At 38.9% G+C, this 14,762-nt stretch overlaps 1 protein-coding gene and 1 pseudogene across 4 annotated transcripts in view; one reads left to right on the forward strand and one right to left on the reverse strand.

Moving 5' to 3' along the window:
- Positions 1-14,762, reverse strand: part of NRF1 (nuclear respiratory factor 1) — a 131,100-nt gene that overhangs the window by 92,889 nt on the left and 23,449 nt on the right. The window lies entirely within an intron of this gene.
- On the forward strand, positions 10,553-10,672 carry LOC114227263 (U2 spliceosomal RNA; annotated as a pseudogene).

Below are 14,762 nucleotides of genomic sequence, written 5' to 3' on the forward strand. Positions count from 1 at the left end.
TGGCAGACAGTTCAATGCATGATTTTTCTCTTCTGAGATAACTGAAATTGTCTCTGGATAAAATTATGAAGGTATAAGAGTCAATACTACTAATCTATAAATCTCTATGATTCTATCTTCCTCTCATTCCACAAATATTTACTGAATTCTTATCAGATACTGCTAGTTTATTTTAGCACTAACATTCCAAGAAAAACTGACTGGCAACTCTAATTTTTTTATTTTTAGTTTAAAAGTTTTATTATCATAGAAGTGACACATGTTCTTTTTGAATAACTGAGAAAATACAAGTAAGAAAAAACAAAAAAGAAACATAAACCACCACCCAAGATGGCCACATTACGAAGTTAACAATTTGGTGTATACATTATGGGTCTAGCCTCCCCCTCCACCCACCAAGTTTCTTATATAGTGTTGGCTGTTGTTTAAAACAAAGTGAGGCTACAGTGTATATGCTATTTTATAAATATTTTAATGTGATAAATAATTAAAATGTTCACATCATTTTTTAAATGTTTACAGAGCATTCCCTGTAAAAGTATACCGTACTTATTTTACTAATTCCCAAAAGTCACTCATTTAGGTTGTTTTCAATTTTTCACTATTATAAACAGCACTGAAGTAATTCTGTTATTTAATAAACATCTGTCACTTAAATGAGTAAATGAATGGTTTACTAAGCTAAGTCTTCATTTACACATACCCACTATTTCCTTAGCGTTAAAAGGCCATAAAACTTTGAGTAATCATACAGTTATGATCTGGACTTGCTATTATGGCAAGCATAGAAAGGCAATGCAGTAAAAACAGCAATCTAAACATAAAGACAAAGACATAATACTTAGTGGTGGACAGAGGGCAGAATAAAAGTCTTAACCTTGACAATAAAAGGATAGTTCCTAGAAAGTGAAATATAGAAAGAGGGAAGTAGGTGCACTTATAACCTCATTTTACAAAATTACAAGTTGAGACTATATTGAAAGTTGATGGATCAAAATATAAAAGTTTAGGAGCACCTGAGATCTTGCTCCCCAACATTGTTCTCAGTTTGGCTCAAATAAAGGCTTATAAAAATTCTAAAAAAAAATTTTTTAATAACAGTTTACCATTTAAAATTATAAAGAAAAGTCATAAAAGACTATTAAAAAGAATATAAATATCAAAAAAGGGAGATGGAGAAAAGAGAGGGTAGAAAAATGTCAGTTAAATCAGTTAAATTCTTATTTTTCATATAAAAAGTTCAGATACTGTTGATCTAAAGTGAAAATTCTGTTGATAAATAAGGAACAGAAGTTTACACATATTAATTGTGAAGTCTCATGGAATTAACTCCACGAGAAGCTAAAAACAGAAATAGTAAAATAGTTTTTAAAGGTTGACTCTGGACTGTAGGGACTAAGGATGGGAAGGAAAGAGATGAGGCAGGAAATAAGATTTTTTCATCAAAGGCTCTCTTTCTTCTTTGTGATTTGTTAAGAAGCACAAATAATATCCTGATGAAGGCTGCCTAAAAAATCTGTAACTATTCACTTAGGCTTCCCTAACTATATCCTCTTATCCTGAAAACTAGTCAGACCCAACTGCCTCCAGATCTTTACTTTAACAAGAGGCAAATTTAAAATACCTAAGACCTTGGAGACAAATAGTCTGATTTCATTGTACAGATTAAGTTGAGACCTAGAAAGACTGTTAACCAAAGTCACATCTCTAGTTGTGGCAAAACCAAAACTTGAGCCCACATCTCATGCCTTCCAATCAAGTACTCCATCTTCTCCATCACAGACCCACCCACTCTGTCCTAAAGCACAGTCTCTATAACCATTATTGGCTTAGACTTCTTAACTGCTATCCTACACTATCATGTGCATGTCTTTAAGCCAAAATTTGGGTTTTACTGAGGGTCCAGTGAATTAGGATTATCCTATATAATAAAGAGGTAATATGCAAATTGACCCTCACAAGATGGCTGCCTATGACCAGGCCAGTAGGTGGGTTAGTGAAGGACAACCAAATGACTGAACAAGCAGGCTGTGTGGGGCAACCAGGCCGGCAGGGGGGTTAGTGAGGGATGACCAAACGACTGAACAAGCAGGCTGCGTGGGGTGACCAGGCCGGCAGGGGCGTTAGTGAAGGACAACCAAATGACTGAACAAGCAGGCTGCATGGAGCGACCAGGCCAGCAGGGTTAATGAGGGATGACCACACGACTGAACAAGCAGGCTGCATGGGGCGACTGAACAAGCAGGCTGCATGGGGCGACCAGGCGGCAAGGGGGGCAGTTAGGGCAACAAGGCAGGCAGGCGAGCGATTAGGAGCCAGTGGTCCAGGATTGTGATAGGGCAGTCGGACATCCCCTGAGGGGTCCCAGGTTGGAGAGGGTGCAGGCTGGACTGAAGGGACCCCCCTCCCCCGCCCCCGCGCTGCGTGCACCGTGCCTCTAATAAAATAATATGCACATTGAATTGATTTTTCAAACTGCACCTGCAGTCACCCATCCTAGTCCCTATTACATGTCTCCTGCTCCCCCCACCATCACAGTCTTAGAGGACATAGCTACTTTGAGGACTGGTTCCTACAAACTGAGGGTCCTGACAGCATGCTTCCCCACTATAGGAACAAATGCAATTCATGAAATTCCCAAAACAACCTTTTTGAAGCTACAGTCTTCTGTGAACATCAGGGCAGTCAACTGATTTCATGTTTTTCTTCATCCATAACAAATAGTTTAGCTAATTACCCACTCGCACTTTCAGTAGATACAAAGGGAACAAAATTGTTTAACAACAACAAAAAAAGGTCAAGGATGCCCTAGCCAGTTTTTCTCAGTAGTTAGAGCATCTGCCCATAGACTGAAGGGTCTCAGGTTCGATTCCGGTCAAGGTCAAGAATACCTCTATTGCCGAAACCGGTTTGGCTCAATGGATAGAGCGTCGGCCTGCGGACTCAAGGGTCCCAGGTTCGATTCCGGTCAAGGGCATGTACCTTGGTTGCGGGCACATCCCCAGTAGGGGGTGTGCAGGAGGCAGCTGATCGATGTTTCTCTCTCATCGATGTTTCTGACTCTCTATCCCTCTCCCTTCCTCTCTGTAAAAAATCAATAAAATATATATTTTTTAAAAAAGAATACCTCTATTGCAGGCTTGATCCCTGGCCCTAGACAGGGTGTGTGTGGGAGGCAACCAAACAATGTGTCTCTCTCACTGTCTCTCCCCCTCACTTCTACTCTCTCAAAAAAAAAAAAAAATCAATGGGGAAAAAAATCCTCAGGTGAGGATTAACAACAAAAAAGACAAGGAGCTGACTTTTAGGAAAATAGAGAATTGTGCATACAACTTTTATGATTGCAATCATTATACTACTTTATAAAAATTATTTTAAATAGTATGAAAGTCCCTATTATTTGTAAATTACTTACATAAATTATTATTTATATAAACTTAGAAATAAAAAACACACAAAAATGAAGGCCAATCACTGGAAATCAAGTATATGCAGAAGAGTCAAGATCTAACAACCAAAACCTCTGTATTTACAGTGCTCTATTTTCCACAAATTTTGCACAATATATGGATAGGATAGTGTATTCATTAATTTAAAATAAGTAATGCTGATTGTTTAAAAGCATGCTTTCTCACACATGGAGTGGAGCATAAGAAGATCAGTGGCAACAGCAATAGTAATACAGATGAGACGGGAGCCTAACACTCATCATTTTATGGTTTACTTCCTGTGTCTTACTCCCTCTGACCCACTGTGAAACTAAGAGCAAAGGAACACACACATACAGTGTGGTAGTAGCAGTATTAGTTGGGGCTATTTTATTTTTAAAAAGTTAAACAATGTATATGAAAGCATTGTATAACTGCAACATATTATAGAAACGGAAGGCAGGCAGAAGAGGAAATGATTAGTTGAGTTTGTTCACACAACCATCCATCTAGCACTTGAGTGCCAGATTATAAGGGTAGAACTAAAAGCAGCCGCAGGTCTGGTCAAAGAAAAACCATGTAAACCAAAGCGGCACCTCATACCTGTTTTGTTTGGTCCACACTGTTTTTTATGTGTTTGGTTTTTGAATGTGGACTACTGACATTTAGCATAGAAGTTCTAAATTTCTGACTTCTCTTGAAAAGTCAGAAAGATGTGGGAACACCAGGAAGCAGTAAGTACTGTTAAGAGCTTGGGATCCGGAGCCAGTTCTGCCATTTTGCTAGTTTCATGTTACTTAACTTCTCTGTGTCTGTTTCCCATTTATAAACTAGTGGTAATGTATTAATTCCTTCCTCATAGTGCTGATATGAAGATTAAATGAAATGAAATGAAATATTAAGTAAAACACTCAGCAGAGTGCCCCTCCCCAATAAATGCTAATCATTATCATTTCAGGTTGGCAACAACTCACTGGTTCGGGGGAGCAGAACAAGTTCTCTTTAGGATGTCCACTCCTGGACTGCCTCACTCATTTACGCTTGCTTGGTCCAGCACCACAGGTTGCAAATTCTAATAGCAACAAAGACTGCAATGCAATGAATAAAGGCTAAGGAAGATAATTATAGGGAGAGGGTAAGTAATCCAATCAGTCAATGAACCTTTACTGGGGGCCAGGTTCTAGGACAAGATACCTAGTGATGAGCAAATAAGGCAGAGTCCTTAACCTTAAGAACTTCCATTCTGGTGGTGGGAACCATAAGCAAGACATTTCAGGAAGTGACATGTACTATGCAGAAATAAAATAAGGCCATATAATAAAACAGTGGCAGGAGGGGGGAATGGTTTCTGATGAAATATTTGATTTGTGATTTGAGTGGATGAGAAGGCAGCCATGGGAAGAGCCTGGTGAAAAGAGGGAGGTGGGAAGGAGACAACATTGGAAAAATCATGTAAGGCCTCTACATGTAGGCCTTGGAAAGGGGTCTGGAGTTTATTCCGGTCAGGAAATATTTTATAGAGTAGCTATTTGAGAGGGGTGGAGTGGAAGTATTAGGAACAGAGGAAACTGAGTGGCATTATGATCAAGCATGGAGTGCACTAGAGGTTCTGCTTGCAGGAGGTCAGATGGTGGGGTCTTATATGCTATGCAGTTATTTTTATTTTATCTTCTAGCTCAGTGATACTTAATATTATGAAGATCCCTTTATAACAACCAAAACAAATTTAAAAAACACAAAAAATAAACCTCTATTCCATGACAGTTGAATTTATTCAGAAAAAGATAATAAAAGGGTATGTAATAAATTGGTGTTTTGTGGGGTTTTCTTTTGAAAACTAGTAAGCAATACTTTTGAGAGACACTATTATCTACTCAGCTGACAGATAACCCATAGATCACAAAAGCCCTCTGTACAACTCCTGGCCACCCTTCCCGCTCTGGGCTGCAGGATGGAAGCATTGCTAAAGGTGATGAGTAGCATTCTGCAAACGTTCTAGACAAATGGCCTGGGAAGGACTGAGTCTACCCAGTCAGGTAACTAATTCAATGGTCCATGAGGGAGCACCAATGGTGGGGATGGGAAAAGCATATGTGAAATATTTAGGTAAAATGGAAAGAACTCAGTGAACAATTGGATGTGAACAGTGAGGGAAAGGTAACTGCAAGACAACTCCCACGTTTCTGCTTGGGTTAGTGAGTGGGTCATTAATCAAAGCCAGGAATAGTAAAAGAGCAGATGTGCAGAGAAAAGACAGTGTGACAATACTCACGCTAGCTGTCTGAACAGACACCTAGATCTGGAGCTGTGGTGCAAGTGTAAATTTGGGAATTGTCAACAAGGGATGGTAATGAAATCATAGAGCATGAATAAAACTGACCTGGAATATTATGTAAAGGAGGACAATAAAAGAAGCAAGGAAACTTGGGGATTGTTCAAAGGGATATATATATATATATATATATATATATATATATATATGGGGAAAAAAAACATGTGAAAAAGAGTGAGAGGACATTAGAAGGAAAAGCGAAAGAAATCATGAGATAGTAGGCCATTTCTACATGGTATTGTAGAAATCAACAATATTAATGCAGTGAAAGAAGAGTTGAGATAATAATGCCTTGCCAAAAGAGCTACCACATTCACATTCATTCAATATACATAATAATCACTTTCTGTGTGTCAAATATTGATACAGAGGAGACAGCAGTGAACAACAAAAAGTCCCTGCCTTCTTGGATTTTACATCCTATCAGAGGGAGATAAACAATAAACAAAATAAAAGCGTAATATGCTAATTAGACCAAATGTCTTTCCAGACGAAGCCTGGGCTGCAAGAGAAGCCCAAGTCCAGGGTGCCAGAGGGAAGCCGGTGCCAGCAGCTGGGGGAAGGCAGGCCTACTCTTACACAAATTTCGTGCATCGGCCCTCTAGTATTTATATATATATATATATATATATATATATATATAACATGTTAGGAAGAAGGAAGGGAGAGTAGGGAGGGGGGGATTGGTCAAGGAATGCCTTTCTGACAAGTTGACCTCAGAACTGCAGGAAGTGAGGGAGACACATAATATACTTGGGGAAGAGTATCCAGGCACCAGGAACAGCAAATGCAAAGATGCTGAGGAAGGTGTGACCAAGGATTGGCAAAATGTCCCCAGGACCTGAAGCACCCTAAGCTAGGGGAGGAAAGGCAGATGAGGTCAGAGATTAGTCAGGGTCAGGCTTGTGGGACCTTGAAGGATACATTAAGATCCTTGGATTTTACTCTGAATGAGAAGGGAATTCTTTGAAAGTTTTTGAGCAGGAGAGAAATACAGAATTTTCTGGCTTACATTTTAAAAGGCAGGCTGAAGGGAGAGACAGGGTGGAAAGAGGAAAACCAATTAAAAGGCTACTGAAAGATGAGCATGGCCTGGACCAGAGTAGCATAAGTGGAGATAGAAGGTGAGAAGTTAGATTTTGCATGTGTTGAGGGTAAAGCTGCCAGGATTTCCTGATGATTTGGATGCAGGGTGGTACAATGAAAGAGAGGAGTCAAGAATGACTCTAGACCTAGGCAGTTTGGCTCAGTGAATAGAGCGTCGACCTGCAGACTAAAGGGTCCCAGGTTCGATCCCAGTCAAGGGCACATGCCCTGGGTTGCGGGCTTGATCCTCAGGAGGTAGCCAATCAATGATTCTCTCTCATCACTGATGTTTCTACCTCTCTCTCTCTTCCTTCCTCTCTGAAATTAATAAAAATATATATATTTTAAAAAGAATGACGCCAAGGTGTTTTGTGTGTTTTTTAAAAATATATTTTTATTGATGTCAGAGAGGGAGAGAGAGTCAAACCGTGACCTCCTAGTTCATAGGTCGAATCTCAACCACTGAGCCACACCAGCCAGGCGACTCCAAGGTTTCTGATTTGAGCAACTGGAAGAACATAACAGCTATTTACTGAAATGGGAATGAATGTCAAAGGAACAATTGAGATGCCCATTAGTTAGCCATGTAGAAATGTTGAGTAGGAGGTTGTGAATTGGCTTCAGTATTATTTTTTAACTGCTTTTTGATGCTTTAAAACTGCTTTTTAAAACTATTTTTAATAGCTTTTAACATTTATTTTTACTCCTTTTTAAAAAATATAATTAAAAACTGTGCTTACATTGCCTGGCCAGCATGGCTCAGTGGTTGAGCATTGATGTATGAACCAGGAGGTCACGATTCCTAGTCAGAGCAATGTCCAGGGTTGCAGGCTCAATCCCCAGTGTGTGTGTGTGTAGGTGCAGGAGGCAGTTCATCAATGATTCTCTCTCATCATTGATATTTCTATCTCTATCTTCTCTCTGAAATCAATAAAAATATATATTTTTTAAAACTGTACTAATATTCTTAGAAATACTGAGGTTAATATTTATTATTTAGGTACATTAATTTCTCAACAAATCAGTTATAAAAGTACCACTAGTACCTTTTTTAAGGAAATAATATACACTAAGTCACAAGTACCTATCATATCTCAGTTTACAAATTTCTGTCAAACATTTTTCTTTATTAATGTCAAAACAGTACAGGAAAACAAGGTTAACTATGTAAATTAAAGTAACTATGTTACAGAGATTCAAGAATGAGCTCTGTAAATTACTATACAAATAGTCTTTCTTCTTTTTTTTCTTTTCTTTCCATCTTTTCATAAGATATAGGTGAAGTATAAGCAGAAAAAAGCCAGACTTGGAATCAGAAATGCCTAGTTTTCTAGTTGCATAATCTTGGGAGAGGGGATCATAAAATTTCTAAGAGCTTCCATTTCGTCATCTGCAAAACTGAAAATAATAATGCTAGTAAAAGCGAACAGGTAGTGCGGGGTGCTTTTCTAAACACTTCTGTATGTATAATCTCATGTAACCCTCACAACTCAATGAGGCATTATTTATTATTAGCCTTACTATATGAGGAAATCACAAATGGAGGCTTTCAGAAACTATTTAAATCTTGACAATGTGCACAGTGCTTTACAATTTACAAAACATGTTCACATTTTAATTTTAAAAGTAGGTATAGAATAGTACTTAGACTGAACAATATGAAATTGCTTTTTGTAGGTTCAAAATAGTCAAATATCAGCAATTTCATATGATTCAACCATAACTATTATGCTATGGCCACTTTAAAAATGTGATGTGAAAAAATTTTTTTAACTGTAAAGCACCATGGAAGGTATTATTTTAAGCAACAATAAATAGAACCACACTAAGAATTATTAACACAACTGTGAAATTGAAAGAGGAGTATGAAAGGGAATAGATAATAATTTTATTTAAATTACACATCAATCAATAATCAAAAGTCCATTATATATCCAACCCAGGTTTCCATTTGTTGCCTTAGTATTTTCTGTTGTTAAATCCTCACCCAAGGATACTTTCCATTGATTTTTAAAGAGAGTGGAAGGGAGGGGGAAGACAGAGAGAGAGAAATATCAACTAGCTGCCTCCCACACCAGCCAGACCAGGGCTGAGGATAGAGGTAGGTGCCTTTGACCGGAAATGAACCCGGGACCCTTCAGTCCAAGGGCCAACACTCTATCCACTGAGCCAAACCAGTTAGGGCACAGTCTTAGTATTTTTGAGGATTAATTTTCTGAACAGTATGGAGATAATCTCAAACTAACGGTATTTTCCCCACAACACTCATTACCTCCTGATGTAGTATTTGTTTTTCTGTTTATCTGTTTTCTCAACCCCACATAAAGTTCATCAGGGTAAAGATTTTTCTGTTTTATTCAATGCTTTACTCCCAGAACCTAGAACTGTTTAAGGCTCACAATAATCACTCAAATTCATTTGTTGAATAAATGAGAAGTTAGAACTCCCTAAATTAGTCAGAAAGAATGCATGAAATACATTTTAAGACAAAGATAAATAGTACCCAGGGATTTTGTAATATAAATAACAAATTTTTTTTAAAAAAACCCTCCTTTCTAAATTGTATAATAATTATCCCTACGCATAAATACTTCAAAAGTGTCAAACATTTAAATTCTGAATAGTACCCACTCAAAAATTAAAATCCCCATAATTAGGCTGGGGCCATCCAGGCCCAGCCACCTGGTGTGCGGATGATTGAATAAATTTGTAATCCCTCACCAAAAATAAATAAATAAATAAAAATACCCATAATTACTTTGTGAGCAATCTATAAAATAAACTGTATCTTGAACTACATGCAAAATTAAATTTAGGATAGCATATATTCAAAGTTACAGACACAGGATTAAGTAGGAAAAAATCATCTTAGAATCCTACATAAAGAAAGAAAGAGAAAAACAAAAAAGCACATGTTTCAATACTGAAATAAATAAAATTTGGAAAGTGGTTGAAAACAAAATTAAGATGACTTCATTTAAAAACTAAGAGTAGAATTTCATTTTAGAACTAGAGGCCCAATGCACGAAATTCATGCAAGGGCCTCGGCCCTCGCAGTCACAGCGCCCGGCTTCATCCGGAAGGTCGTCCAGGTCATCTGGACAGTCATTGCGCTGTTCGGCCTTCCAGTCTAATTAGCATATTACGCATTTATTATTATAGATTTGTTGAACCTGTACAAGATATCCCTAAACTTAAAGGTGAGGGGAAGATATGCTATCCCAAGTTTCTAAAGAACAACACCTCCCGCACTACCTGGTTTGGCTCAGTGGGTAAAGTGTCAGTCTGCAGACTGAAGGGTCCCAGGTTCGATTCTGGTCAAGGGCACATGCCTAGGTTGCGGGCTCGATCCCCAGCAGGGGACATTCAGGAAGCAGCCAATCAATGATTCTCTCTCATCATTGATGTTTCTATCTCTCTCTCCCTTTCCTTCCTCTCTGAAATCAATAAAAATATATTTTAAAAAAAGAACAAAACCTCCCTAAATAACATTTACACTATATTTCCTGTCAAAAATTTTTCCCATGATTATCAAGTGTTGCATCCATTTAGAATTAAGTATTTGAAAAAGTATAGAGCACTGTACAAAAAATAACGATAATCAACCTATAAGAATAAAAATATTTTCTTACTACATTTCTCAATGTGATCTTTGATACAGTTTTAAATAACAGTAGGGGAAAGGAATCTTTAAATGTAACTTAACATTGCTTCTCGGCCTTTTGGCTAAGATCAAGTGTAGTAAATGTAACTTAACATATACATTTATCAGCAGTCATTGGTCTTGGCCACAATAGACATCCTGCAGCTGGCTGTCAAACCACCAAAAGCTGCTGTCACCCACCTTCCTAATCTCTTAGAACTAAGCTCATTTGGGTCCAAACAAGTCAACTGCCTTTCTCACCAGCAGTAATATACTGGAATAAAAGTGTCAAGTATAATTCTAGCTGCCAAGATTTTGTTAAGGACAGACTTGTAACTAGTAAAGGGGTCATTAAATTAAAGCTAGTGCCCAAAAGAAAAGAGTTATCTGCATCTGTAGCTTGATTGTAATAATATCTCTGAGGTTTTGATCTGTAATTAAACCAGAGGAAAAGGAAGCAACTGGTGAAAGAAACCACTGGCATAACTTTTAAAAAGAGTGAATTAAAAGTAAACTATTGAAAGAAAGAGTACTAGTATGCCAGAAGCAATCTAAAAGTAATAAAAGCCTAATATGCAAATTGTCCCCTCAACTTGAGGTGGGGGTTGGGGGAGGGAGGGTAGGCCGGTGGCGGCAGCAGGCAGCCAGGGGAAGGGAGGCCCCCAGCCAGCAGCCAGCAGCCGCTAAGGACCCTACCTGTGTAGGACTTTCGTGCACTGGGCCTCTAGTATGTAAATAAAGCTAGTTATACTTTAAAACAGATTCCATGTGTTGCACAACAAGGAATATTCACTCTGACTCAGTAGAGTTACAAATCAGAACTACAGAGGAATACTACAAAAGTATTAAAGGATGAGAGAGTGATGTACAGTGACACAGAAAAATGTCCACAATATACTGTTGGAAATTGAAAGAAAACAAAAAAACAGGATATAAAATCTGCTAGAATGAGTGTGGTCTCATTAAAAAACAAAGTGTAGATATAATTATGGGCAAACCAAATTAACTAAAAAGATACACTGAAACTGTTAAGAACACTATCCTCTGCAGAATGGAATTACAGATACTTTACTTCTATTTTATGTTTTTCGCCCTTTAAAATGATAATGTAAAAGACTAAAGTAAGGTAATTACTTTTCTAATGGTGTGTGTATTTGTGTGTGGTTATTTCTGGGAAAGAAAAGACAAACAGCATAATAAGGCTCTCTTCCCCTTTACCAAATGAAAACCTGAGGGTGGCCTCCAAGTTCAGAGATAGATAGATAGATAGATATACAGATAGATAGATATATATATAGATAGAAAGAAAGGGTTCCCAGAGGACATCATGCAGCTTTGATAGTATATATCTATTTATATATATATATACTATCAAAGCTGCATGATGTCCTCTGAGAACCCTTTCTTTAAACAGAATACATAAGATAAAGTGTAGCTTCTATTATTGAAGGGGCTGGGGAACAGAGAGAGCTATAGCCATCCATCGCCCTCACCCCCTGCAGTATGCTCTGAGGCTCCTTAGGACTCCACAGAGCACAAGTGGAAACCCCCGGTTACTCAAAGTCTTCCATTGTGCAGTTGGGAAACTGAGGTCCAAGAAAATCAGCCACCTTACAGACTAGCCCTAGGGTCATTCTATCTACTGGGCATTATAGCAATAGTCTTTGGGCTGTGTCTTCTCCAGTATATACAGAAAAGCTTAGAGAAAGCTAAAAACACAGATGAATTGGCTCCAAAATACCAAAAGAAGACCGAATAATCAAAATTAATAAATGTCCAAAAAAGAAAAAGAAACCAAGGTTCTTGACATTTAACATGATTTAAGTAAACCACAACTCTCTAATGGATTTGCAAATGTATGCTTTTCTACTGTCTGAGGTTCAAGTTTAGCTATACATATCCATCAAAGTAACAAAAGCTGGAATCTGCCACTGAGAAAAGCAAATGGAAAAAAGGCAACAACAGGACAATTTTGGAAACTAAAAAGAGAAAAGATAGTCAAGTAGATAGATAACTAGAACTGCCAGAGATAACGAAGTCTGCCTTTGGAGGGTGAAATCAAATTCCAAAAAGGCTCCAACAACCTAAAATAATGAGCAAAAATCTCCAAGGGTAAATTTTAATTGGCATAAACACACTATTCTGAACTTTGGTCTTAAAAAAAAAGCCATTTCAGAAAAGCATGGGATGATGAAGACTTGTATCATCATTTAAAAAAAAAGATTCAGGGGTGCTGGTTAACACTAAACTTAGTATGGAAATAAGCATCAGATGACAATCAGCATATGCAAAATGTGGACAACTGAAGGGGAATTATGCATCAGCCTCATCACACCTGTATTTAGTGCTGGGCACTTTAGTTTTTAAAGATGTAGAGAAATCCCATTATATTTCACTATGAAAAGGACCAAATATTATAAGGAAGAGTTGGAAAAACAGATGTCAAAACCTTGAGAAGAACTTCTGCTTTCCCCCCCAAAAAAACCACATTACTCAGGTATGCAAAGGAATGCTTGCCCTGTGCAGTATCTTAGAGGACTTTTGCTTCTGTACTTTCCGCATGCTAGTCTCTCAAGAAACATGCAAGGCTCACTTCTCTAGTGCCCTAGGAGGTTGTCTATGCTTTGCATGAAGAAACCTAACGATGGCAGAACTCTCTGCTTCCTGACAACCCACTCCTTCACACCCTTCAGAAAAATCATCTGGAGAGAAACCAAGATGGCGGCATAGGTAAACACCTGAAACTGCTGCCTCGCACAACCACTTCAAAACTACAACTAAAAGACAAAACGGACATCATCCAGAACCACAGGAAGGCGGGCTGAGTGGAAATTCTACAACTAGAAGGAAAGAGAAAAGTACACTGAGACTCAGAGGAGGTGCGGAAGTAAAGTGCAGAGGTACGGAGGCATGCGCGCGGAGAGGGCTGGCAACTAAGTTCGCGGCTGTCTTTTTCAATCGGGAGGGAGACAAAAGCTCTCGACTGCTCTGAACTCCAGTTCCGGGCGAGACTCTGGGGACCCAGACTCATAAGGGGAGAAACTGGACTGTCTGGCAGCAGGCGAAACTTGAGGGCAGCTTTCTCTCAGAGATGCCTGCAGCGATTACCGAGGGACAATGAGACCCAGGGGCCTCTTAGGGCAGGGCTGACGGGAAGCCATTGCTGTTTGTTCTGCCCTGAGACCCCACCCCACCAAAGCTGTGTGCAGAGGCTTTTGCATATGAATGGCCTGGTCCTTTGAAATTTAAACTTACCTAACAAATTGCAGCTGAGTCAGAGAGACCCAGAACATCTAAAAGAAGGCCCAAGGCCCCACAGCAGCTTGCAATGCTTCACAGCTGGGCCTCATTTGGGCACCTCCAAAACCCAAACAAAGAAGAGGAATCTGCAGATTTCTCTGTAGCTCCTGCTGGGTGGCCTCAGGCAGAGGCTAAATTAACACCTCCTTGGAGATCCAAGAGCCAGTATACCCAGGGGTCAGAGTGGGACCATCCAGATTACAACTCCTCAGATTCATAAGGGACACACTCAGGGGGCAGACTCAGTGAGCACCAAAGCCCCACTGAAGCAAGTCTTGCCTCATAAGGGTGTCTCCAGCACATTAGTTCTCCCATTGTAGACACTGCTGATCCTCACAGCCAATTGGCCTGGAGGTCAATTCCTCCCAGTGATACCAACAACAATCAAGGCTTAACTACAACAAGACTGTGCACACAGCCCACAAAGGGGTGCACCAAGAGTGTCCACCTCAGGTAACTGGAGAGGCTGAGCCACTGAGCCCTATAGGACACCTAGCACACAAAACCACTCTATCAACACAGGGAAGCAGTCAAAATGCAGAGACAAAGAAATAGGTCACAAATAAAAGAAATGGAGGAAAGCAAATGACTGGATATAGAGTTCAAAACCACGGTTATAAGGTTTTTCAAGAATTTTCTAGAAAAGGCCGATAAATTTAGTGACACCCTCGAGGATATGAAAAAGGACCAACTAGAAATTAAGCATACACTGACTGAAATAAAAAATAATATACAGAGATCCAACAGCAGACTAGAGGATTGCAAGAATCAAGTCAAAGATTTGAAATACAAAGAAGCAAAAAACACCCAATTGGAAAAGCAAAAAGAAAAAAGAATCCAAAAATATGAAGATAGTGTTAGGAGCCTCTGGGACAACTTCAAGTGTACCAACATCAGAATTATGGGGGTGCCAGAAGGAGAGAGAAAGATACTGAAAACCTATTTGAAGAAATAATGACTGAAAACTTCCCCA

This window comes from Eptesicus fuscus, chromosome 14 (assembly GCF_027574615.1).
Source record: "Eptesicus fuscus isolate TK198812 chromosome 14, DD_ASM_mEF_20220401, whole genome shotgun sequence".
Lineage (NCBI taxonomy): Eukaryota > Metazoa > Chordata > Mammalia > Chiroptera > Vespertilionidae > Eptesicus > Eptesicus fuscus.